Source organism: Jaculus jaculus, chromosome 13, assembly GCF_020740685.1.
Source record: "Jaculus jaculus isolate mJacJac1 chromosome 13, mJacJac1.mat.Y.cur, whole genome shotgun sequence".
Taxonomy (NCBI): Eukaryota; Metazoa; Chordata; class Mammalia; order Rodentia; family Dipodidae; genus Jaculus; species Jaculus jaculus.
Window position 1 is genome coordinate 28,592,381 of NC_059114.1, and position 26,101 is coordinate 28,618,481.

Genomic DNA, 26,101 nt, shown 5'->3' on the forward strand with positions numbered 1-26,101 from the left:
ATGGGTTCAAAACAGGCCCCATTTTCTCTTCTGTTCAAATGTAAAATGAGTTGAATTTGACATAAGGACAAAAGTTGTGTTCCTTGATTGGAGTTTAGTAATGCTTGTATTTGGGACTTCATTGAACCCCCATACTTCCTCATGTGCATTCTTGCCCTTAAATATTGACCCACTCTTAAATTTATTTCATCAGCTTACTAAGTACTGCATATATTTACCTTTAATCCCAGCTGGGAGGCAGAGGTAGGATGACCACCATGAGTTCCAGACCACACCGCAGCTAGACCCCGGCGGCCACGTGCAGGCGCGCCGGGGGCTCAAAGGCAGCGCAGCTGGCTTTGTCTTTTCAAGTCTAGACATCTCTGAGAGATTATTAAGACATGTAGCTTCTGTGAGGTGTCACTTATGCTGGGGTGGACTTTCAGTGATGCAGCTGCCTTTGAGTTGCCCATGCTTCTGTAAGCAACCCCTCAGTCTGCTCTTTAAGTAACCCCAATAAATTCATTGGTTCACCAAAACTGGTTTGGAGGCCATTATACTTTGGTCTATCATCTGAGCCCTACTTGGGGTAAAGAAACATGTGTTTACATCTTCCAAGTTTCCCATGACACCTATGTTGGTCTCAAACTTGCAATCTCCCTACCTCAGCCTCCCAAGTGCTAGGATACAACCTTCTTGCACCACTGTGCCCACTTCTCAGCTTCCCAAGTATAGTGGTACAGGCTTCTTGTGCCACTATGTTCATCTTCTCAGCCTTCCAAGTGCTACAGTACAGGCCTCCTATACCATTATGCCCAGCTTCCCAGCTACATTTTCAGGGCAGGGTAAATGTCTCTATTTCCTCTGCAGCCTGCCTCTCATCTTCTGTAGCTGTAAGAAGGTGCTAACTGGCTTTCCTGGGCTCACCTCACACCTAGTCTGGCCAGCCATTTTGCCTCCAGGTGCCTGGCCCTATTTCTCCATTTCTGGTACCACATCCTTATCCGTGTCTTGTGATCACCTGTGATTGCCAGGGCACTCACCAGAACAAAGAAAAGGCAGTTGCAAGAGGCAGCCTGTAAATCAGTCAGCGACAGTGATTTCAAGTTGTCATTTCTCAACAGTCTATCTATTGTGAAGGGAACAGATCAATTTAAATGGCTAAAAGGAAAATCAAATGGGATTTCAGTTCCCCTTTCAGCCAATAGATTAAACTTCTCCCAAGAGAATGGAAGCAAAATCTTTCTCCACCATCTTCAGGTGGTTCTCGTGCTGAGGAGTCTCAAGAGGTCCTCCCTGTGGAGTTGAGAACAGCACAGACCTCTTCTATGCCCTGACCACAAGCTGTCATTAGATTAGCCTTGTAATCTAAAACACAGTGATCAGACACATCCCATTATAAAGACGCATGGATGAGCAGCAGATTTCTAGCAAGAAGGACAGAGCCAAGAGTATGGCATACCCTCCCAGTTTAAATGACATCCATTCTCAGTGACACTACCAGTATTCTGTGCCCTCTTTATTGCAAGAGATGAAATCATAGATTGAAACAGACCACCACAGTGACAAGAGCTGTGTTTGTGTCCACTCAGCCATCTGGAGACTGTGGAAGCTGTTTCACACCTAACTTTAGCTTGATGATTGATCCCCGATCTTGGCCTTCAATGTGGGCTTTACGTCCCACCACACACACAAGACTTTGGTTGACCAGACTGTTCCCCTTGAACTGTCGGCTCCTTGAGGGCAGGAATATTTTCCTGGTCTCTGACTTTGAACATAACAGAAGCTCAATATGAGCGGAATGAAGTACAGAGAAATGGCTCAGTAGGTAAAGTGCTTGCTACACAAGCATTAGGATCTAAGTTTGATCCTCAGAACCCATGTTAAAAAGGGGGGACATGGCCACACACATCTGTAGTCCCAGTCCTGTCATAGGCAGAGACAGAAGACTCACTGGTCAGCCAGTGTGACCAAAAATAGCAGTTCCAGATTCAGTGACAGACTCTATCTCAAAGAAACAAATTAGAAGAGCCAGACTTTTCTGCCACCAGGTGCCACTCCAAGGATACCCACCATTCTCCTCCAGCCTTTTCATGCACACAGGAAATGCACATATGTAAACATATATACTATACATACACAACACACACACACACACACACACAACTGAATGAAGAGTGCCCAGGATTTTTGATCTACCAAAGACCTCAGATATCACCAACACAGCAGTCTATCAAAAGTCAAAACCTCAGGCTATGGCTCAAACACAACTGCTGAAAGCCCACAGTGCCAAGAATCCTCAGCTTACAAAACCCTGGGCTCTGGTCCATAGAAGAAGCTACCATCTGGGCACTGGTAGTACTGCTAGGACCCCACAGCTCAGCTGCAGGGTATTGGGGCCAACCCTTCTGCCTACAGCTCTCAAGCCTGCACAGACCTATACCAAGGAATTTATCTGCTCAGCTACAAACTGCAAACCACTGGATAGATTCCAAATGCCTAACCAGCTTGACTTTGGACAAGTAACTTCCTTTACTGGGCTTTAGTTTCCCCAAAGGTTATGTGAAAATTCAGACTAGAAGGTTTCTTGGGTCTTCTAAGTCCATGAGAACCTTCTTCTAAATAGGGATCACCCAATGTCTCAGAATTCTTTTACTTAACCTGTAAGATGAATCTGAAGCCCAACACCCCACCCCCAGAGGTCTTCTAGGTACAGTTCCCACCACCTCTCCCTGTGCTCTGCCTATTTCCTCCTTCCATCTTATCCAGCTTGTGCTCAACACAGCAGTTACAGGCCGGTACTGATCCTCAACTGTCCAGACCCTTCAGTGGCTTCATGCCACTTCAAGGTCAACGCCCTGACATAACCTACAAAGCCATGACCTCATCATTCTCTGACTTTCTCTACTGCTACTGTTTCACTCACTCACTCACTCACTCATTCACTCTTCAGTCTCTTGACCAACCTGAACAACTTTGCTACACTCTAGCCCATGGTACTATTGGGAAGTGGTAGAAACCTTTAAAAGATGGGGCCTGGAGGAAGATCTTATATCACTGAAGGCTTCCAAGATGTGTGCAAAGGTCCCGGAGTGAGGAGCTGTGTGTTAGTCAGCTTTCTGCCACAATAACAAATCCCTAAGATGATCAGTTAAAAAAAAAAAAAGTTTAGTCGGGTGTGGTGGCACACGGCTTTAATCCCAGCACTCAGGAGGCAGAGGTAGAAGGATTGCTGTGAGTTCAAGGCCACCCTAAGACTACATAGTGAATTCCAGGTCAGCCTGGGCTAGAGTGAGACCCTACCTCAAAAAAAAAAAAAAAAAAAGTCACCTGTCCCTGGCATGTACAGACTTTCAGTTCCTTGTCATTATTCCCTAACCAACACAGGGTAACAACTACTTATATACGTTCATATTTTGCTATTTTTTGGACGTAGGGTCTCAGCAGTTAAAGGTACTTGCTTGCAAAGTCTGCCAGCCCCAGTTTAATTACCCAGTACCCATGTAAAGCTAGACACACAAAGTGGCACATGTTTCTGAAAGTCATTTGCAACAGCAACAGGCCCTGGAGCATCCACACACTTCTCTTTTGTCCTCAAAAAAATAAAAATAAAAATAAAAATAAAAATAAAAATAAAAAATAAAAATAAAATTCCCATCAGGGCCAGAATTTTTTAATGATTTAGTATATGCTTTGACCCACTATGGAGTCACTCACAGTGCTAAAATGAAGAATCTGGAAAGTGCCTTTGCTCCCTGGACTTCCAGGAATGCCTCTGAGAACTCCTGAACTCCAAGAATATATGCAGTTGGTTAAGACCTGGTTCACATCACAGAAAGACTGCCATGGTGGGTAACCACCTGCTCTTGGATTGGCTAACAGATCTTCTCAGTGAAAAGAAAACCATATCTGGAACTGGGACACAAGTCAGAATCATATCCAGATAATGACTCTGCTTTCCATTGTCAAGCTCCCACTAATCTTGGGCTATAAGAGGGTCTACACCCTTTAAATGCTTTCTAAATTAATAATGCTTATTCCATTTAACCAGTGCTGACTTCACTCTCCATTGGAGAATCTACTTCTCTTTTTCAGATGAGAGCTAGACTTGAAGGTAGGTGGACTGTCATGAGTTCAAGGCCACCCTGAGACTATGTAGTAAATTTCAGGTCAACCTGGGCTAGAAGACAAGACCCTATCTTGAAAAAACAAACTAAAATTAAATAAATAAATAAATAAAAAGGGCTGGTAGCCAGGCATGGTGGTGCACACCTTTAATCCAGCACTTGGGAGGCAGAGGTAAGAGGACCACCAAGAGCTTAGGGCCACCGTGAGAATACATAGTAAATTCCAGGTCAGCCAGAGCTAGAGTGAGACTCTACCTCAAAAAACAAAAACAAAAACAAACAAAAAAAAGGGCTGGAGAGATGGCTTAGCAGTTAAGACACTTACCTGCAAAGCCTAAGGACCCATAATCGACTCTCCAAGTCCCTCATAAGCCAGACACACAAGGTGATGCATGCATCTAGAGTTTGATTGCAGTGGCTGGAGACCCTGGCACACCAATTCTCTTCTTCCCTCTCTTCTCTCTCACACACACCCACATATACATATATATACACACACAAAAATTTAAGAGAATTTTTAAAAAGCCCTCAGGAGCCAGGCATGGTGGCACACACATTTAATCCCAACACTTGGAAAGCAGAGGTAGGAAGAGTGCTGTGAGTTCAAGGCCAACCTGAGACTACAGAGTGAGTTCCAGATTAGCCGGGCTAGAGTGAGACCCCGCCTTGAAAAAACAAACAAACAACAGCCCATTCTGAGGGCACCTAGCCATAGGAGGAACAGGGTTAGGTTCATGAGAAATAGTTCCTATGAGGTCACAAACATGGGGTCCTTGAGCACAGGGGTATAAGAAAATGCAGAAAGAAAACAAAACAGAGGCCTTTATGAAATTCCAGGGAAGGTAGAGACAGGAGAAGAAGGAGAAGAAAGGTGGCAATGTTTCCCTGCTACAACCTTGCAGGCTCCAAGAAGCCCTGTTCACATGGGCTTGGTCCTGGAGCAATCAGCCTAGCACTCTTGGGCCTGCCTCTCTAGAAACACGGCACACCTGGGTATACTTTAACAGGTGACCTTGAGCAGCAGCCAGAAACCCAAGTCATATTGTATCACCTAGTTGGACATAACCTTCACAGGATGAAGTGCACTGCCTAAGCATACAGGGCAAAGAGATCTTTCTGGAGAACAGGACAACAGACAGAGTGAAAAAGCCAGCCCTGGTTGGGGATGGGGGTCATGTGTGCCAGGGGAAGGAAGGCCAGTAGGCAGAGAGAGTGAACCCAGGAGGTCTCTGGCTAAAGCCCATGTCCCAAACAGTATTAGGTGTATGTCAAACTAATGTGTCAAACTCAAGCATGCAAACAGACAAGCCAGCAGGAGCAAGGTGCAGAACTGGTCTAGGCATGGCCAAAGCCATCAGGTCTTACCTAGTTCTCTTGCCAGTACTGTGGGGACAGTAAAGAGCTGAGGTCAAGCTCCTGTCCCTTATGGACTTCAGGGCAGTAGTAGTACCTTTGTTTCATGGCACACTGTCAGCCCTCTTCATCTCTTAGCCTCACCATGCTCGGGTATAATGTGGCTTAGACCCAAGGGAATGAACTATCCAACTTGACATAGGGCCAGGCCTGCCAACAAAGAAGGACTGGAAAGTGGCTTGGAGGCCTGGTTCCCAGGTGACAGATACCTTGGTCCCTGCTTAGCTCAGGGCCGGAGCAAAGGAAGGGAGGCAGGCACAGCTATGGGCAATCTGTGTCCACTGCTGCTGTGGTTAAGGCCCTGCCCAGGCCCTATTCCTCTGGAGGAGACAGTGACCTTTCTGAGACCTATCATGGAGACAATGGCAGGAAGCCCGCCTCCCTGCCTGAGTCCACACTAAGAAGTAGGAAGGAAGCCAAGAAGCCTTGTGCCAGGAGACCCTCCCTGCTGTACTCCTGCCCAAGGACACCCAGGTGCAGTCACAGCTAGGATCCCTGTTTCCCTGCTCATAATGGAAAGCATCTTCAACTTGCTGAGGGCGAATGTTCTCCCAGCTGGCCTCTCTTTGAGATACTTTCTTTTGTGATATCCTGCTTCTGGGCCAGGCAGAAGTAGATGTCAGACTGCTATGCAACAACCCTGATGTCCAGTATCCTTCTGGAAGCAAAGGACTCAAGAGTTTATTTGCACACAGCAGCTTCTCTAAAAAATAAGTTCTGCTCCCTGAGTTTTTCCCTTCCTCAGCCCTTTGTAGAGGACAAGGAGAGCATTCCTGTACTCAGCCATTGACCATCTGTGTCCATCACAGCAAGACAACCAGGTGTCGAATACAAATACAGAAATACAAAGACTCCCCCATTAAAAAGTTCATGGATTGATAGTACACAGGCACCCAAATATTTCAGGGCATTTGATAGCAAGAATCTTTGGGCTGGAGAGATATATCAGTGGTTAAGGCTCTTGCCTGCAAAGCCTAATGACCCAGGTTTGATTTCCCAGTAGCCACATAAAACCAGATGCACAAAGTGGCACATACATCTGGAGTTTGTTTACAGTGGCTACAGGCCCTGGTACGCCCATTCTCTGTCTCTTTTTGCTTTCCAATAAATAAATAAGAATATTTTTACCAGCACTCGGGAGGCAGAGGTAGGAGGATCGCCATGAGTTCAAGGCCACCCTGAGACTACAGAGTTAATTCCAGGTCAGCCTGGACCATAGTGAGACCCTACCTCAAAAAAAAAAAAAAAAAGTATTTTTAGGGTTAGAGCATGGCTGTGGTTAAGCACTTGCCTGGGAAGCCTAAGGACCCCAGTTCGAGGCTCAATTCCCCAGGACCCACGTTAGCCAGATGCACAAGGGGGCACACACGTCTGGAGTTCGTTTGTAGTGGCTGGAAGTCCTGGCGTGCCCATTCTCTCTCTGTCTCTTTTTCTCTGTGTGTCTGTCACTCTCGAATAAATAAATAAAAATAAACACAAAAAATTTAAAACATATCTGTATCTATATCTCTATATATATATATAAAGCCGGGCATGGTGGCACACGCCTTTAAACCCAGCATTCAGGAGGCAAAGGTAGGAGGAGGATCGCCATGAGTTCAAGGCTACCTAAGAATACACAGTGAATTCCAGGTCAGCCTGGACTAGCGTGAAACTCTACCTTGCAAAACAAAACAAAGTATATGTGTGTGTGTGTGTTTGTGTGTGTATACACACACACACACACACATGCATATAAAATAAAATATTTTTTAAAAAATTAAAAAGAATCCTAGCTGGGTGTGGTGGCACACACCTTCAATCCCAGCACCAGGAAGGCAGAATTGCCATGGGTTTAAGGCCACACTGAAACTACATAGTGACTTCCAGGTCAGCCTGAGCTAGAGTGAAACTCTACCTTGAAAAACAAAACAAAACAAAAGAATCCTATCAGAAGTATAGAGGTAAATTGGAAAAACACAAGGAAAGGAAGGGCAGGCTAGTAAGTTTGGGACAAGAGTGTGTTTGAAGTATCTAGGATGGGGAAACAGGAAGCTAGCAAGCAGGGACAACATGAGGGTACTTCAGGATGTTGAAACAGAACAAGCAAAGCACAGGATGCACAAGAGTCCCAACTCTGCTCTCATGTGGCCTTCTGTATGCTTTGTTCTCAGTACCTGATACCTGGAACAGGACCCAATGCATACCAAATACTTGAAAAATATTTGCTGGCGTGAAACAGAGAAATTGCTAAGTACCTTTGGGTTAGGAGGGCTGCAAGGCTGTTGTCTCTGAAAACCCAGTGATGTCTGGGATGCAGCTGGTAAACACAAAAGAGCCCCTTCCTGTGAGAAAGGAAACGAAGTGAAGGCCCCAAGCCAGTGCTGGGGCATGGACTCTCCCAGCACCAAGAGGTGATGTCAGCATTCAGGATTTGCTGGGCAGTATTCTCCAGGGCCTCTGCCTTGTGTTGGAGGCCAAACTCACTAGCACATGGCCAATCACAGGGCTCAAACCCCACAGAACCTGGGTGACCTCAGGAGAAGCTGTGAGTCCAAGCTAAATTTTCTGATGTTGTTCTCCCCATAACCCCTCCCACAACTGAGACACCTTGGAAACTGAAGTGAAACAAAACAAAAACAAAAAATTATAACACAACCCTCTCACTCCTTAGCACTTGGAGGCTTTTTCACAGCAAGCAAAGAGAATGAGCAATTAGAAATGAAAACAGCCCACGGTGCCAGCCTGCAAATGCAGAAGCAAGAGGGGCATGCTCACCAAGCCCAAGGCAGCCCAGAAAGCCGTAAGCTCTGCCCAGGTTCCCTAGTAAGAAATAGGCTATGAAGAGGAGGAGCCACATGGTAAGTTAGATCTGGGCATAGGCCAGACCATGACCTGTGGGTCATGGGTCAAGGGTCACATTTGGAAAACCAAGCCATATGCTTCCACCTGTGTCTAGTCTTGGGCCCCAATCCCACTCCTACTGTGTGACACAAGTTGACATCTGCCATCTCTGAGCTTCAGCTTAAGCTCCGTCAGGTGAGATGGGATTCCAATCACCATGGCACAGGGCTGTAGTAGAATGCAGCTGAGATGGTACATTTAAAAGCAGAGGTTGGGACAGTAAACCTCCCTCTCTTCCCAGCTTGCTCACCTTCTATAGAAGGAATATCCAGCCTCTATGACCCTAAAGTTCAAACAAACTGATGAGATACAGAAAGCAGAGTGTGTGGGAGTCAGGGAAGAAAAAGGAAAAGTCAATTGACCTCCTGTCCTACCCACCAAAGGCCTTGGCAAAAGAAAAAAATTTTTTTAAAAAGTCAGGAGAGATACAGACATAGGAAATGAAAGGGACAAGAAGCCAGAGCGCACCCATGGACAGGGCCTGAGAAAAAACATGAAGGTGGGTTTCTGGGTCACTACTGCTTATAGGTAATGTAAGGAAGTAGCCCAGCTTCTGTCTACAGCCAAGACTGGGTGATGGCTGGAGCCAAGATCTCCAGCCAGCAAGAAACCAGCTTCAAGATGAAATCTCTGCCTGCCCTGTCCTAATCCTGGAGTGAGGGGGTGGGGTCCCCCTGGCTGATCCTTAATAGTAAAAAAGAAAAGAAAACAAAGAACACCCCCAGGGTGGTCTTTAAGTGAGAAGATAGCAGCTCTGGGGCCTCAAGTGTTATATTAAAGCTAAAACCTCAGTATGAAAATGAGTCAATATTTTCAAGAAACATAATCAATCAATAAACACAGTCTACCCTACAACAATCAGATAGTTAAGTTTTTAAAGGGAGAATAAAATGGCAAAGCCTACCTCCAAACTCCACAGGACCTCAGCTCCAGAAGGCACAGCCATAGTACAGTTAGTCAGTCCTTACCTGTGTATCTGAACAGTTCTGTTGATGTCCCTGCCACAGGAGAAAGGATGGATCAGCAGGCCCACAGAGTGTGTCAGGGACCACGACACATGTGCCAGCATCCTGTAGGAAGAAGCACAACAGGAAAGGAGGTGAGACCCTGGGCTCCCTCCCCATCACTCTATGTAATTCAATAGAGAAATCAGTGGAGCCAGCCTCAGCCTGAGCAATGCCAGACCCAAAGCCCCAAAGGAACAAGAGGGTCAAAGGAGTATACATAACAGAAGGGCCTATTTTACAAAAAGACCCAATCAAGGATGCAAGTACTTGACTCAGAACCAATGATCAATGTACCCTACATCTCCCAGTTAGGAGAACTCTGCAGGGAATGAAGACTGACACTGTAACACACACAGTTGCCTTCTTACGGCAGAAGCCTGGCCATGATGCTTGGTCCCCAACCTGATGGTTTCACCTAGGACCCTGTTGGAATTGGAGGAATTCAGGCCATTAAAAGGGTGAGATGGACAATTATGCAAAGCAGAAGTGAGCAGGGAGATACTTGGTCACACAGTCCTTGGTCGAAAGATACAGGTGGCTTCTAGCCTTGCCAGCAAGCCTCTCCAAATCAGACAGTATGGAAATAAATGGCCACCTCTGTTGAGCACTCTGAGGCCAGAACTGAGTACACAAAACAAAAATGTAAAAGATTTTTTCAAAAAGCATTTTCAGGGAGTCCCAGGTCCAACTGGCTTTGCAGATAAGAGAAGGCACCAATGACACTGCCGTGCAACCCAGGACTGCCACGGGGATCCTAGACACTCACAGGCCCAAATCCAGCTCAACACTATTCCTTACCTGCCAGACACATTTAGGAACCACCACCATCACCTCAGAATGTATGTCCATGGAGCAGGCAGCTGCCTTGGAGACCCTCTCACAACCATGACCAGAGGGCAGCTTCCCTTGCTGAAGGCTGCAGAGGCTGGATTGTCCCAGGAACCCATGCTCAAGACCAGGGCAACCCTACTTCAAGAGTTAAAACTTGCCAGGCGTGGTGGCACACACCTTTAATCCCAGCACTCGGGAGGCAGAGGTAGGAGGATCGCCATGTGTTTGAGGCCACCCTGAGACAACATAGTGAATTCCAGGTCAGCCTGGACTAGAGTGAAACCCTAACTCGAAAAACCAAAAAACAAAAGAGTTAAAACTTGGCAACTGGGCAGCTAAGACACTGATCCATTACCTTCAGGGACAAGTGGTCTCAATAGTGGTGAAAGCAAAACCCTACAAGAGCTTGGTAGAAGCTCCAGATGACAAAGTGATCAATTGTCAGTGAGCAGCATAGCCAACAAGAGCCAGAGGAGGGAGAAAAGGGAACTGGGAGATGCAGACAGCTAGTGATACATAGTGGGAGGTATGGCTGCAGGGAACAGTGGCTCTGCACACAACGCCCCCGCCGCCTGTCCTACACTCCAGGGAACACAACAATAAGGGGAGCAAGCAATTTTTGGAGGATGGCCTTTAGGGACCCAGACTCTTTGGCCATCCTGCCTCTGCCCCTCATGTTCATGGCCACATACACACATTCTTGGATCCACCTGACCATTGAACAAACAGAATGAGCCATGTTTCCCTTGGCAAGTGAGTGAAGCTGCCCAGACCCAGCATTCTCTCTACAATGTTTCCAAGTTCCACAGCTCACCCAGTTCTATACAGACCTTTCCATCCTGATTTTTGGCTTTCATTGCCACACCTCTGAACAACTATGAGGTCAGCATTTAATGTCCCCACATTCAAGGTAAGGAAACCTGTGGGTAGGGTTAAAGGTTTGTCATGGTAACATTATGGTCAGTGGTGAGCCAGATTTGGCAGGCAAGGCCCACCACTCTGCACGACGCCTTTCCATGGGTAAAAAGGTCAATGGTGACTCACACTCAGAAGAATCAGATCCTCAGGGACTAGGAAAAAGAGGCACTCTGGAAGAAAAAGGTAAAGTGGGGTGCTGTGGATATTTATGTCCCTGTTAAAAACTGCTGAAGGTGCAAGCAATGTGGCCTAAAGTTAAGAAGCAGGCAGCCACTTGGGAGAACAGAGCTTCAAGGTGGGGAGAGGTACAAAGTATTCTGGAGTGAGATAAAATTCATATATGTCACTGTGTAACTCAGCTTCCCTCCAGCGACCCTGCACATAAACAGGGAAAAGCAAACCAGTCCCCTCCCTGACAGGAAATGAAATCCCACAGATACAATTTCTTCTTGAATTCTATTGCACTCATGCTCTGTGTGTATGTGTGTATGGTCCTGGGAGCTGGGGTGTATACCCAAATAATACATCATGTGCTGTGCTCCAGGAGCAAGAAGAAAATATTTTACTGATTAAAGTTTTATATCTAAACCTTCAGCCTGCCTCTCAAATGATGTGGAGAATTGCAGGAGAGAGAATAAAACAAAACAAAACAAAACAAAACATGCCTTCGTGACAAGAACAGCAGAAATCAGAATGGCTTTCCTAAAAATTTTCAGAACCCTGATGCTGTTTCAGTCAGTAGAATTGAATTAGTAAGTGAATCTGCTTCTTTATATGATTTCTATTAATAGAATATCAGTCTTTCCTCATCCCCACTAAATAAATGTCAAACAAATACTTAAAGAATACCGGTTTGATGGGGCGCCAAGTTGCAAGCTTGCCCAGACGTCCACATGCCTCAAGCTGGCCCCGGCTGGAAGTGTAAGTTCCAAATGAGTGGGTAGTGCAACTGAAGCCCAGCACTGCTGTCTCCACCCCCGTTGACATGGAGACTGGGGCAGGTGGCTACAGAATGGGTAGAGAAGCCGACACACATGGCAAATGGCTCCAAAGCAAACCATCCAGGATACTGACAACAGGCTAGGACCTTATGCACCACAGGGAGCCAAGGTTTTAATTAGTTTATTTTATTTTAATTTATTTATTTGACAGAGAGAAAGAGAGAGAGGGAGAGTGGGTGCGCCAGGACTCCAGCCACTGCAAACAAACTCCAGGTACATGCACCCCCTTGTGCATTTGGCTTTCGTGGGTCCTGGGGAATCTAACCTGGGTCCTTTGGTTTTGCAGACAAATGCCTTAACTGCTAAAACATCCCTCCATCCCTTTAATTTTTTTTTTTTTTTTTTTTTTTTGGTTTTTCGAGGTAGGGTCTCACTCTGGTCCAGGCTGACCTGGAATTAACTCTGTAGTCTCAGGGTAGCCTTGAACTTATGGCGATCCTCCTACCTCTGCCTCCCAAGTGCTGGGATTAAAGGCGTGTGCCACCACGCCCGGCTCTTTTTTTTTAATTTAGATAATTCACATGTCATGAAGTTTAGCCCTTGAAAGTGTACAGTTCAGGCAGGCATGGAAACTTGTGCCTTTAATCTCAGCACTCAGAGACTGACATAGGAGGATCACCAGCCTGGGCTATAGACTGAGTTCCAGATCAGCCTGGACTACAGTAAGACCCTATATCAAAAAAACAAAGAAGGGCTGGAGGGATGGCTTAGCGGTTAAGGCATTTCCTGCAAAGCCTAAGGACCCAGGTTCTATTCCCCAACATCCACGTTAGCCAGATGCACAAGAGGGCACATGTATCTGGAGTTCATTTGTGTGGATGAAGGCTCTGGTGTGCCCATTCTCTCTCTCTCCGTCAAATAAATAAATAATAATAAAATATTTTTTTAAAAAAACCCATTAAAGTGTAACGTTCAGTGGTTGTTAGTCTGTTTGCAAGGCTGTGCCACTCATCGCCACTATCTAAATCAGCAACATGCTTGTCACCCCTCAAAAAGGCCTGTACCCAAGAGTAGTCACTTCCCATTCTCTCCTCCGCTGCCCTTGCTCACTGCTATTTACTTTCTGTCTCTGGATTTGCCTACTCTATATCAATGAGGTCACACAGTAGGTGGCCTTTGTGTCTGCTTTTTCTTTTTGTGTGGTGGGGTGGGGGGGGGGGAGTTGAGGTAGGGTCTCACTCTAGCCCAGGCTGACCTGGAATTCAGTATGTAGTCTCAGGGTGGCCTCAAACTCACAGTGATCCTCCTACCTCTGCCTCTTGAGTGTTGGAATAACAGGTGTGTGCCACAACGCCCGCTTGCTTCTTTTTTCACTAGCTTCATGTTTTCAGAGTCCACCTATGCTGTCCCATGTAGCAGTACTCTCACTTTATTATTCCAAAGTAGCGTCTTGCTCTAACCCAGGCTGACATGGAATTTACTATGTAGTCTCAGGGTAGCCTCGAACTCACAGTAATCCTCCTACTTCTGCCTTTTGAGTGCTGGAATTAAAGGCATGTGACACCACGCCAGGACTTTCATACTGTTTTAAAGATGTTTTCATTTATTCTTTTATAAAAAAAAATTATTTGAGAGAGACAGAGACAGAGAATGAGTGCACCAGGGCTTCCAGCCACCAGAAACAAACTCTAGACACATGCACCACCTTGTGCATCTAGCTTTATGTGGGTCCTGGGGAGTCCAACCTGGGTCCTTTGACTTTGCAGGCAAGCGCCTTAACTACTAAGCTATTCCTCCAGCACTTCATTTATTTATTTATTTATTTATTGAGGTAGGGTAGGGTCTCTGGCTCAGGCTGACCTGGAGTTCACTATGTAGTCTTAGGGTGTGTCGAACGCACAGTGATCATCCTATCCACCATGCCTGGCAACATCATTTATTTATTTATTTTACTTTTGATTTTTTGAAGTAGGGTCTCACTCTAGCTCAGGCTGACCTAGAATTCACTCTGTAATCTCAGGATGGTCTTGAACTCACAGCAATCCTCCTACCTCTACCTCCCAAGTGCTGGGATTAATGATGTGTGCCACCATGCCCCACTAACATCATTTATTCTTAATGTAATTTTTTTTTTTTTTTGGCAGCACTTGAGAGACTGAACCCAGGGTCTCACACATACTAGGTAAGTTCTCTGTTACAGTCAGGTTCACATTGCTGGCAGAAATCACCTGACCAAGAGCAGCTTTTGGGAAAAAAGGATTTATTTTGGCTTATAGACTCGAGGAGAAGCTCCATGATGGCAAGGGCAAACAATGACATGAGCAGAGGGTGGACATCACCCCCTGGCCAACATAAGGTAAAAAGCAACAGCAGAGTGTACCAAACACTGGCACAGGGAAACTGGCTGTAATATCCATAAGCCCACCCCCAATAATACACTGCCTCCAGGAGGCGTTAAGTTCCAAATTGCCATCAGCCAGGTACCTAACATTCAGAACACCTAAGTTTATGGGGATGCCTGAATCAAACCACCACATTTTTTCTGTCACTGAAATACATTCACAGTCTATACCACTGCTCAAAAAAAAAAGTATTTACAGGACCGGGTATGGCAGCTCACACCTTTAATCCAATGTAGGAGGACTGCCATGAGTTCGAGGCCATCCTGAGAGTACATGGTGAATTCCAGGTCAGCCTGGGCTAGAGTGAGACCCTACTTTGGAGAAAAATTTACACATGACCATATGTGTACAGGTTTATGTGTGCAAGTGTATGTGTGTGTGCACACGAGTGTGGAGGCTAGATGACAACCTCAGGGGCCATCCTCAGAAATACCATACACTCACCTCCTTGGAGACAGTCTTTCATTTAAGTCATTCACCAATTAAGCTAGACTAACTGGCCAGAGAGCTCCAGGGATCCTCCTGCCTCTGCATTGAAATTTCAGGTGTATTTTACATGGGTAGTGGGGTTTGAGTTCAGGTCTTCATGCTTTTGAAACAAGCACTTTGCTGACTGTGCTATATCCCCAGTTCCACCATTATTTTACATGACTGAGGTATGCACTTCTCTGTTCATCTGTTATCTGGATTACCTATGTATTTAGGCAATTGTGGATAAAACAGCTGTGAACATTTCTGTGCAAGTTTTTGTGTGGACATATGCTTCTAATTCTTTTTTAAAAATATTTTTATTTATTTATTTGAGAAAGAGAACTAGGCAGAGGAAGAGAGAAAGAGAGAGAAAGAAGGGGCATGCCAGGGCCTCTAGCCACTGCAAACGAACTCCAGATGCATGTGCCACCTTGCGCATCTGGCTTATGTGGGTCCTGGGGAATTGAACCAAGGTCCTTTGGCTTTGCAGGCAAGCACCTTAGCTATCTCTCCGGTCTTGTTTTTGTTGTTGTTTGTTTGTTTGTCTGTTTGTTTGTTTTTGGTTTTTGAGGTAGAGTCTCACTCTAGTCCAACATGACCTGGAATTCACTCTGTAGTTTCAGGGTGGCCTTGAACTCACAGCAATCCTCCTACCTCAGCTTTCCAAGTATTTTGGGATTAGAGGTGTGTTGCCAACACTCCCAGCTCCCTCCTTTTATTTAAAAATATGTTATTTCGGGGGTGGGGAGGGAGGGAATTACCATGGGATTTTTTTTTTATAATCATGGAAAATGCAAATAAAAATTTAAAAAATTTAAAAAATTTAAAAAAAACAAAAATATGTTATTTATTTATTTAAGAGAGAGGCAGATATATTTATACACACACACATATATATAATATGTGTGTATGGAGAGAGAGAGAGAGAGAGAGAGAGAATGGGTGCACTAAGTTTTCTAGGCCCTGCAAACCAACACCAGAAGCATGCACCACCTTGTGCATCTGGCTTACATGTGTCCTGGGGAATCAAACCTGGGTCATTAGGCTTTGCAACAGGTGCTTTGCCTGCTAAACCATCTCTCCAGCCCCTCCTTATTTTTTAAATATATTTTATTTACTTATTTGAGAGAAAGAAAGAGGCAGACAGACAGACAGAGAGAGAGAGAAAGAATGGGCACGTCAGGACCTCCAGCCACGCATGAGCCCCCTTGTGCATCTGGCTTATATGGGTCCTGGAGAATCGAACCAGGATCCTTTGGTTTTGCAGGCAAATACCTTAACCACTAAGCCATCTCTCCATCTCCCCTCTTTATTTTTAAGGTTTTTTTTTATTTATTAAGGAGAGAGAGAGAATGTGCTCACTAGGACCTCCAGCAGCTGCAAACGAACTCCAGATGCATGCACTACCTTGTGCATCTGGCTTTATGTGAGTACTGGGGAATCAAACCCAGGTCATTAGGCTTTGCAGGCAAGTGCCTTAACCACTAAGCCATCTCTCCGGCCCCTCTAATTCTGTTTGTTTTTTGTTTTGGGGTTTTTTTGTTTGTTTGCTTGTTTTTCCAAGGTAGGGTTTCACTCTAGCTCAGGCTGACCTGGAATTCACTATGTAGTCTCAGAATGGCCTCAAACTCATGGCAATCCTCCTAGCTCTGTCTCCTGAGTACTGGGATTAAAGGCATGAGTCACCACGCCCGGCGAATTATTTTTTAAATATTTTAATTTATTTATTAGAGAAAGAGAGAAAAAGAGGCAGATAGAGAGAGAACGGCACACCAGGGCCTCTAGTCACTGCAAACCAACTCCAGGTATATGTACTATCTTGTGCATCTGGCTTATGTGGCTTCTGGGGAATGGAATCTGGGTCCTTAGCCTTTGAAGGCAAGTGTCTTAACTGCTAAACAATCTCTCCAGTCCAAGACCCTCTAATTCTTTTGAGTGTATGTATATACCCTTAATTTTTAAATAAGATAATGTCAATTGGTTTGTTTTAGTGCTAGGAATTGAACATAGGACCTCATGCATCTAGGCAAGTACTCTACCACTAAGTCATATCCTTAGTCCAGTGTCACTTAGCCAAAATCAAGGAGAATGTCTGCATGTTGCAAACTCTTAAAGTACAAAAGATAAAATGAATGAGGTAAGTTCTCTCTTTTACCAATAGCCAAAATCCACTTCCTCTATCCTGAGGCAGCTACTACACCCACCTTACTTCACTGTGAAGACAGGGCTGGTTGGAAGTAGACAACTAAATTGGGCCAGGGCCAGGGCCAGGGCACAGAGCACATTGTGTGTCCCAAAGCTATCTGTGGGCACTGTGCCTGCCCTAGGAAGCACCAAGCTTAGAAGAAGCAACAGGACCAAGCAGATCTCTGGGGTGCCCGGTAGACTGACAGGATCTGGAAATTATGCTTTGCTACACTCTGGCTCTGAGGCCTCAAGTGAGCTGCTGAGCCTCTCTGGGACTCAGTTTCCTCATCTGACAGACAGTGGGCACCTACTTCACACACCTGCAGGAAAGAGTCTGCAAAATAGGCTATTGCTTAACACTGTGCCTGGCACACAGCACACGCTTCATGGCTGCTACTGCTCCTGCCGTTACTGTTGCCACTACCTCTGCTTCCTCATGAGGAAGATGGACTAGGAATCTGGCCACATAGTAGACCTTAGGGTGAGGGGCCAATATAGCCACTTCTGGGCAGGGGACTCAGAGGGTCAAGAGGGGTAAGCACCTGTCATGCAGCCCCAGCCCTTCTGAGAGCTGGGCTTCTGTTCCTTTCGGAGAACAGGGCCCTCTACCATGTCCTCTTTGTAACCTAGCACCAAGGAGAAGAGCCTGCCTCTGGGATCCCCCATCAAGCATGTGGACTATGCCTCATTACTTGGTCCTTCCAGTTTCTTCTCTTTACCTGCTGGCTCATTTCACTTTTGCCCTGGAGCTGAGATGCACTTTCTCAGGGCCAGCCTGATGCAGACAGCAGGGTACCCTCAAGGCCTTCAGAGTAGAGAGCACTTGAGTACAGCAGAAGCATTAGTAGGGACACTGGTAAGTGATAAGGAGCTCTTTGCCCAGCTGGCGGACAGTGAGGGAAAAGCCAAAGCATGATACCCAGAGCTGGAAAAGCAGAGCCAGGGGAAAGGAGCCCAGCAATGCTTTCTTGAGTGTGCAAGTTCACAGGAAGAAATCCACCACATGCTCACAAGAACACACACACATGCACATGAATAACAAAAAGGGAGAAATTCTTAGCCTGAAGCAGTTGGTAGCATTATGTAAAATCCCAAGCCCACAAAAATATCATTTGGATGATAAAAAGTTAAATTTAGCTAAGTACAGAGTGACTAATACTATGAGGGAGAGGCAGCACCCCCAGTTGCCTGGAGCTGATTCAGCTGGCTTTTAGAAACTTCTGACAAGTAACCAGGGCCTGGTGCAGCACAGAATAACAGATTATGTAATGAGAGGCAGAGCCTTCAGCAGCACAACACAGAGCCAGAGAGTGACTTTAGCCTTCTCCAAGGGGAGCCACTGGGGGCTGGCCTGGGCCACCCCACTAAAACTCTGTCTGAGAGAGCCTGTCCACAGGAACCTGTGTGTTCCAGAAGCATAAGCCAGCAGTGCCAGACCTCATGAGGCTGCAAACACCTTTTCTGGACTGACTATAATAAACTGTTATTTTGGTGGCCTACAAGAAACCAGGGTCTTGCAGCATTCCCTCCCTTTGTATCAACTCTGGCCCACTGACCTATTGTAACCAACAGAATGAGTTGGAAATGACACTAGGCCAGGTTCATAGCTCCACCTTAGGAAGGCCAGGCTGAGAACTGAAAGCAGAGATGCAAAATGGTGTTTTTCCTTCCTTGGTCACAGCACACTATTCACTATAGCAAAAAGATAGAACTGACTCTAGTTCCATGGAAGGAAGAGAGTGCTGTCAATCCACACAGTGCAAATTAGCTGTGAAAAGGAAGGGAATTCTAAGCTGGGCATGATGGCTCATGCCTATAATCCTACAACTGGGGAGACTGAGGGAGGAGGATCACAGTAAGTTTTAGGTCGACCTGGGCTACAGTGAACTGTAAGTCAGCCTGGGCTAAAGTGAGACTCTGCCTATATAGATAAATAAATAATGAGTTAAAAATAAAAAATAAATAAAACAATTTTAAAAATTAAATCCAGAAAAAATAAGGGAATTCTGATATATCATACAATACCTGAAGACATCCTGTCAAGTGAAATAGCCAGTCACAAAAGGATAAATACTGTAGGTCTCCATTTATATGTGCTATTTAGAGCAGTCAAACTCATAGAGATGGTAGAACCTACTGTGCCAGGGGATGGAGGGAAGAGACTGGGGAGACATGTTTAGTGAGCACAGAGTTATAGCTATACATGTAAAGAATTCTGTGGCTACATGGCACACGTGGATGTACTCTAATGACACCCTGTCATATACTTTAAAGTTGTCAACTGTACATTTTAGCACAGTAAAAACAATTAAGAAAAAGAAAGGGGCTGGAGAGATGGCTCAGGGTTAAGGCACTTGCCTACAAAGCCCAATGACCCAAGTTTGAGTCCTCAGTGCTCATATAAAAACCAGATGCACAAAGTGGTGCAAGCATCTGGAGTCTGTTTGGAGCAGCTGGACGCCCTGGCACACTGTCTGTCTGCCTCTTCTAACTCTCTCTCTCCTTACAAATAAATAATTTTTAAAAAATATTTTATCCCAGGCCCAGAAAGCCAAGGGCTGCATGTTCTCCCTCATATGTGGATTCTAGCTACAGATGATTGGGCTTTTGTGTGAGAAGAAAAAAACTCAATAGCAGAGACCAGTCAGTTAAAAAGGAGATATAAAGGGAAGAGAAAGGAAGGGCGGAGGGTACTTAATAGGTTGGCACTGTATATATGTAAGTAGAAGAATAGATTAATGGGGGTGAAAAGGCCCAAAGTGAGGTCAAGGGAAGAGACTGAGTAAAGCAAAGGTGGAGTGAGGGCTAATCAAAATCTAAGAGGATACAATAAATCATATGGAATCCTCCAGTTTTGGACAATGGAACACTCAGGAGCCATAGATCATTGTTAGAAAATTTTCAGTGCCAGGGATGGGATACCTCCAGTGAGTTGTTGGCCAGGGAGGTCCCTGATGCCCCCAAAACATTATAGGCCATTGCTGAGGCCCTTGGTTTCCCACCAGGAATAGATGGTAAGACCCTATTGCTGAAGACTCCACATACTTGGGCTGCAAGGCCACTGAGAAATCCTGCTGGAACTGAGCTGATAACCTCCTCCATGTAGACCAGCTGACAGAAAGCTGGAAGAAGCCATTCTGCATGCAGTTCAATGGGAGAAAGAGACACCACCAGTGAAGATACTCAGCAGTGGACACTGCAAACCTTATATTTGGCCAGCCAGGCCAAATGAGCCAATGGGTGCAATAGTTGGTGGAAACTGCCCTCCAGTTGGACAGGAGGCCCGCTCCATGGGAGGGAATACTTCCCTGATACTGAAAACTTAAAACAGGGGTAGTCATGAGCCCTAGGGGTGTAACATCTGCTGATGTCTGGATAAATGTGTATGTACTATGCTTATCAAACTGCTCTGTAAGCACTTCTCTTAATATTTATACCCTTATGTTAACACTACTCTCACTTTGGGTAGAGAATCTTCTCTTTTCAGATGGCAGTGATCTTGGGACAACTCAGAAGGTAACATAGTACTGGTAAGAAGTGACTAGAGTACTGAGTAGCATCTCGATCACAACTTCCAAGGCTCAGGGTCTAATGCAGAAGAGGGGGCAGAAAGAATATAAGAGCAAAAGGAAAGGAAGGACTCCTTACAATGTGTTCCCTCCAGACATAAAATGCCTGGACATCCATGATCTCATAGTGCCTGACACTACTTACACAAGACCATCATACGAGGAGGGGTGGGCCTCCAGCGGCTGCAAACAAACTCCACATGCATGCGCCCCTTGTGCATCTGCCTTACATGGGCCTTGCGTAATCGAACCTGGGTCCTTTAGCTTTGCAGGCAAACAAACTCCACATGCATGCACCCCTTGTGCATCTGCCTTAATGGTCCTGGGGAATCGAGCCTCGAACTGGGGTCCTTGGACTTCATAGGCAAGCACTTAACCGCTAAGCCATCTCTCCAGCCCCCTTTTTTTCTTTTACTTTTTAATTTAAAACAAAATATTTGGTTTGGAGAAATGGCTTAAATAAATTAGTTAGCCAGATGTATAAGGGGGCACACGCATCTGGAGTTCATTTGCAGTGGCTGGAAGCCCTGGTGCACCCATTCTCTCTCTCTCTCTATCTGCCTCTTTCTTTCTCTGTCTGTGGCTCTCAAATCAATAAAAATAGACCAAAAAAGAAAAAAAGAAAAGAAGGAAGAGGAGGACTTGGGAGTGGGGCACAGCCTTGGAGCTTATGAGTCTGTGTTCTGGGATAAGTAGTGTCCACTTGAGAAGCCAGCTTCCTGGAGGCCATGGAGCTGGGAGAAACTGCTATGAGAAGCAGTTCCATGAAGGGAACCCTACTGGGTATAGCCAAATACCAGCATAGCCTCTAAAGGCATGGGAATGGGATCTTCCTGGAAATGGAACCTCTAGCCCAAGTCAAGTTGTTACAGCTGCCACCAGTGAACAGGGGCACTGTCCCTGCCAAGTCCTACCCAAATTGCCACATCAAGAATAAATACATAAAATGTTTTGTCATACAGCAATAGACAGCTAACAGTAGTGTAGACAAGGGCTTTCCAGAAATTTCCATTCTATTAAGAGGCTCAGCAAGATCTTTGCCCCTCAGACATGAGTCAAAGAAGAGCCAGTAGAAAATGAGGCTTGGGAAGAAACTGACTGCAATCCTGGCATTCCTGTGGGGCGGGTGCTGGAGGGAAGCTCATGCTGAGGTTCACAGCTCACTGAAGCCAGAGCTTCTTCAGCAGCCTAGCAGAGAACGAACGCAAGGCTATCCACCCATCAACACTGGCTCTCTTCATTACAGAACTCTTCCTTGCCCTGTGCAGAGCTGGGATTTGTGCACAGTGGATAGACCCTGATGGAGACTCCCTCTCAGGATCCTTGGTGTGGGGTTGAGGCCAGAATCCCAGCTTTCAACTCTGCTGGACCTCAGTTTCCCCATCTGCAGAGTGAGGAGATAAGCTAGATGCTCTCTAAAAGGCATCTTCACTTAGCGCCAACATTCTGCAATCCTACAATACTGACAGAAGGGAATGCGGATGTAGAACCCAAATCCTACACAGACTCTTGGTAAGGCTATAGGACCAGAAGATGTGTACCGTGACATACTCTCTCCTTCCGACCCCTGGCTCTCTAGCCAGCTGGCTGTCAGATCCAGTGGAGAACCCAAGGGAGCCTCAGAGGATAACAGAACAACAATATGAAAGGATCACTCGTCCCTGGCTCACTGCATGGAGACCATCCACACAGCATCCAATTCAATAATGACAAAGAATGAGAATCAAGCTGGACATGATGCATATGGCTGTAAGTCCACCATCAGGCAGAGGCAGGAGTTTGATGTCAGCCTTTATTGTGAAAAGCAACCAAAACTAGGAGATTCTACCAGTTACTTATCCTAACTAATTCCTAACTGATTCCAGTTACACTACTTATCCTAACTGATTCACTGGTCAAACTGACACTCTGTCAGATACATGACAGAAACAGGAAAATGGGGCCTGATCCAGTGCTGGCTAACTTCCTTGGAAGTACCAGTCTAGATGATTGAGCAAGATCTGACAGACCATGTAGGCACCTGGCAATCTTATGCAAAGCACATAATGGAGCTAGCTAATAACTGCATACGTTTACTATGTTTCTCCTCAAACATGAGATAAATAATGAATCTATATCAAGATTCCTAATTGATGACAATCTGGAAGCAAATAAGAGAAAAAAAATCTTAGCTATGTGTTTCCTACTAGGCAAAGCAAAAAGGAAAATAAGCTGTGCCACAGAGCTCTTGCCAACTGTAAAGCAGACTAGCTCATAATGAGACATGAACCTTGTGCTGGCAAAAAGCTCTGAGAGGTACAGTATACAGGGTTGCCAGTGAGGGCCTCAGTATATGAACAATAACAACCAGAGACCACGGCTTACCCAAAGTGTTTAGCCTCCAGAGTGTAGGGAAGACAGCCTTGCAGCCCCACCTGTGGCCTGACTGGCTCTTGACAGAGAGCTCTTGGAGTAATTCTCCATCCTTGTTAATGTCAACACGGCAGCACTATGATAATGATGGAAAATATTTACATACCATACCACTGATGGGTTGTTTGGACCATCTGGCTACTGGATGCAGTAAGTATTGTCAAACACATGGCCCTTCCATGAGTGCTGTGCCTCAGTACTGATGGGGATTGGGCCATGGGGACTGAAACAGCAGCACTTTATCCTATCCTTGTCACATTCTCAACCAGAAAGGCCATCTCCTACTCTTATTGCGGTGGCCCATGCCCATGAGCAGCCTCAATCACCTTCAGGTCAAGAGCAGGCCCTTCACCTCCCACCTCTGATCTACCTGGGCTTGGCATCCATGACTGTACACTGTCTGTCTCTTCAGCAGTCAAGTTCTCCAACGAAGCTGCATGCAGCCAGGCAGCTGAGCGACCACAGAGGCAGCTGACTCAGCTCTGTGCTGGAAGATGAGGCCTTACAACTGCAGTACACTGGAAAGACAGTGGCCTCAGCATTGCCCAGTGAGTATTTCCTCTTTGTTCTGTGTCTTCACTGAGTTCTAACTCTACACTCTACACTGGACTTACAATTTTTTTTTTTTTTCTGGATCAACAAGAGTTTTTTTTTCTTTCTAAGTTTGGGGTGTTGGGTGGGTTGTTTTATTATTATTTTCTTAATTTTAGTAAAAGGAAAAAAAAGTGCTTTTCAGAGCCTGTTCTAAAGTAGCAATTTTCTTAATGAGAGGCATACGCTTGCCACCCACATGAGGAGGCTGTGTCAGTGCAGATCACATCGCCCCGTGAATGTAGCAAGTCGTGTTACCTCCCTGACAGTTGGTGAGTCAAAGGGAACTATTTGTCCAGGTGCCACATGGCCAGATGGGGCTTACTTCAAACACTGACATGGGCTTTTCTGGGGTAAGCCTAGCCTTGCTTCTGCTTCTGCTTCTGCTTCTGCTTCTGCTTCTGCTTCTGCTTCTGCTTCTGCTTCTGCTGCTGCTGCTGCTGCTGCTGCTGCTGCTGCTGCTGCTGCTTCTACTTCTGCTTCTGCTTCTGCTTCTGCTGCTTCTGCTTCTGCTTCTTCTGCTTCTTCTTCTTCTTCTTCTTCTTCTTCTGCTTCTGCTTCTGCTTCTTCTTCTGCTTCTTCTTCTTCTTCTGCTGCTGCTGCTGCTTCTCCTTCTCCTTCTCCTTCTCCTTCTCCTTCTCCTTCTCCTTCTCCTTCTCCTTCTTCTTCTTCTTCTTCTTCTTCTTCTTCTTCTTCTTCTTCTTCTTCTTCCTCTTCCTCTTCCTCTTCCTCTCCTTCTCCTTCTCCTTCTCCTTCTCCCTCTCCCTTTCCCTCTCCCTCTCCCTCTCTTCTCCCTCTCCTTCTCCCTCTCCCTGTCCCCCTCCTTCTCCTTCTCCTTCTTCTTCCTTCGAGGTAGGGGCTCACTCTAGCCCAGGATGATCTGGAATTCACTATGTAGTCTTAGGCTGGCTTTGAACTCATAGAGATCCTCCTACCTTTGCCAACCAAGCACTGGAATTAAAGGTGTGTGCCACCATGCCCAGCTGGCCTTGTTTTTTTATACATGAGGCCACAGTCTTGGCATAACACCCCCTACAACTTATAACAGCCCTAACTAGCCAGGCATGGTGGGCACGCCTTTAATCCCAGTACTCAGGAGGCAGAAGGATCAATGTGAGTTTAAGGCCACCCTGAGATGCCATAGTGAATTCCAGGTGAGCCTGGGGAAAGTAAGACTCTACCTCAAAAAAAAAAAAAAATCCCTAACTAAACTTGGTGTGTCATGCCTGTAATCCCAGAACTCTGAATGCTAAGACAGGAGGATGCAGAGTTCAAAGTCAGCCTGAACTACATAATGAGTTCCAGGCTAGTTTGGGTTATTTATCAATATCCTATCTCAAAAATATACACAAACAGGGCTGGAGAGATGGCTTAGTGGTTAAGGTACATACCTGCGAAGTCTAAGGTCCCAGGTTCAATTCTCCAGGTCCCACATAAGCCAGATGCACATGGTGGTGCATGCATCTGGAGTTCGTTTGCAATGGCTAGAGGCCCTGGCACAACCATTCTCATTCATTCTCTCTCTCTCTCTCTCTCTCTCTTTCTCTCTCTCTCTATTTTTCTCCCCCTCTCTGTCTAATAAATAAATAAATCTTTAAAAATTATATACACAAATAGGTAAATAAGGTTAGGGGAGACAGCTCAGTGGTTAAAGGTGCTTGCTTGCAAAGCCAACAGCCTGGGTTCAATTCCCCAGGACCCACATAAAGCCAGATTGCATGCATCTGGAGTGCAGTGGCAAGAGGCTCTGGTGCACCAATTCTCTCTCCCTCCTTTCCTGTCCTCTCCTCTCTTCTTCTTCTTCCTCCTCCTTCTCTCCCTCTCTCCCTCTCCCCCCCCCAACACACAATAAGTAAATACATAAAGTCCCAAAAGGAGTGTGTTCTGGGAATAAAAAATAAATAGACTGAAGTACAAGTCTGACTCCCCTAGCTGTGTGCATTTGGGTGGTATTGGAAGCTGGAATATGTTTGGACTGTGAAGTGACCATGTGGCTCTAAAAGCTTTCTGGGTGCTGGGATGAGGGCCTCAGAACCCCTAAAAGATTGCTGGTCTTCCCTTGGATCAGTGTTCCTCTGAAGTAGGTAAGACATGCACCTCATGTATGGACAGAGGGCCTCAAAACATCAGAGCTCTTGGTAAGAAGTGGCAGGAAGCCTATCCACATCCATGGCAACTCCTAGCCAGCATAAATGAGTGCACAGTGCACCCTAGACAACACTGAAACATAATGGCCACGGCCAATCTGAATAATTGTGGTTTGGGTGATGACTTTCACTGTCAAAACACCCAGCACCTCAGTGAGGCAGGTGGCTGCAAGGGGACAATGTATCTCTGAGAAGCTTCTCTTTACTACTTAGGACCCTAAAC

The 26,101-nt window shown here is 45.8% G+C and overlaps 1 protein-coding gene and 1 pseudogene across 8 annotated transcripts in view; both read right to left on the minus strand.

Moving 5' to 3' along the window:
• Positions 1-26,101, minus strand: part of Pitpnm2 (phosphatidylinositol transfer protein membrane associated 2) — a 200,010-nt gene that overhangs the window by 139,500 nt on the left and 34,409 nt on the right. For 5 of the 8 annotated variants that reach the window (XM_045132553.1, XM_045132547.1, XM_045132554.1 and 2 more), the window contains exon 2: positions 9,371-9,472. The gene's annotated coding sequence lies outside the window, so the exon portion shown is untranslated. Of the gene's footprint in view, positions 1-7,756; positions 7,844-9,306; positions 9,473-12,007; positions 12,030-26,101 lie in introns of those variants that run through there. The other 3 variants (XM_045132551.1, XM_045132549.1, XM_045132552.1) reach the window with 3 other exon arrangements.
• On the minus strand, positions 256-330 carry LOC123454406 (annotated as a pseudogene).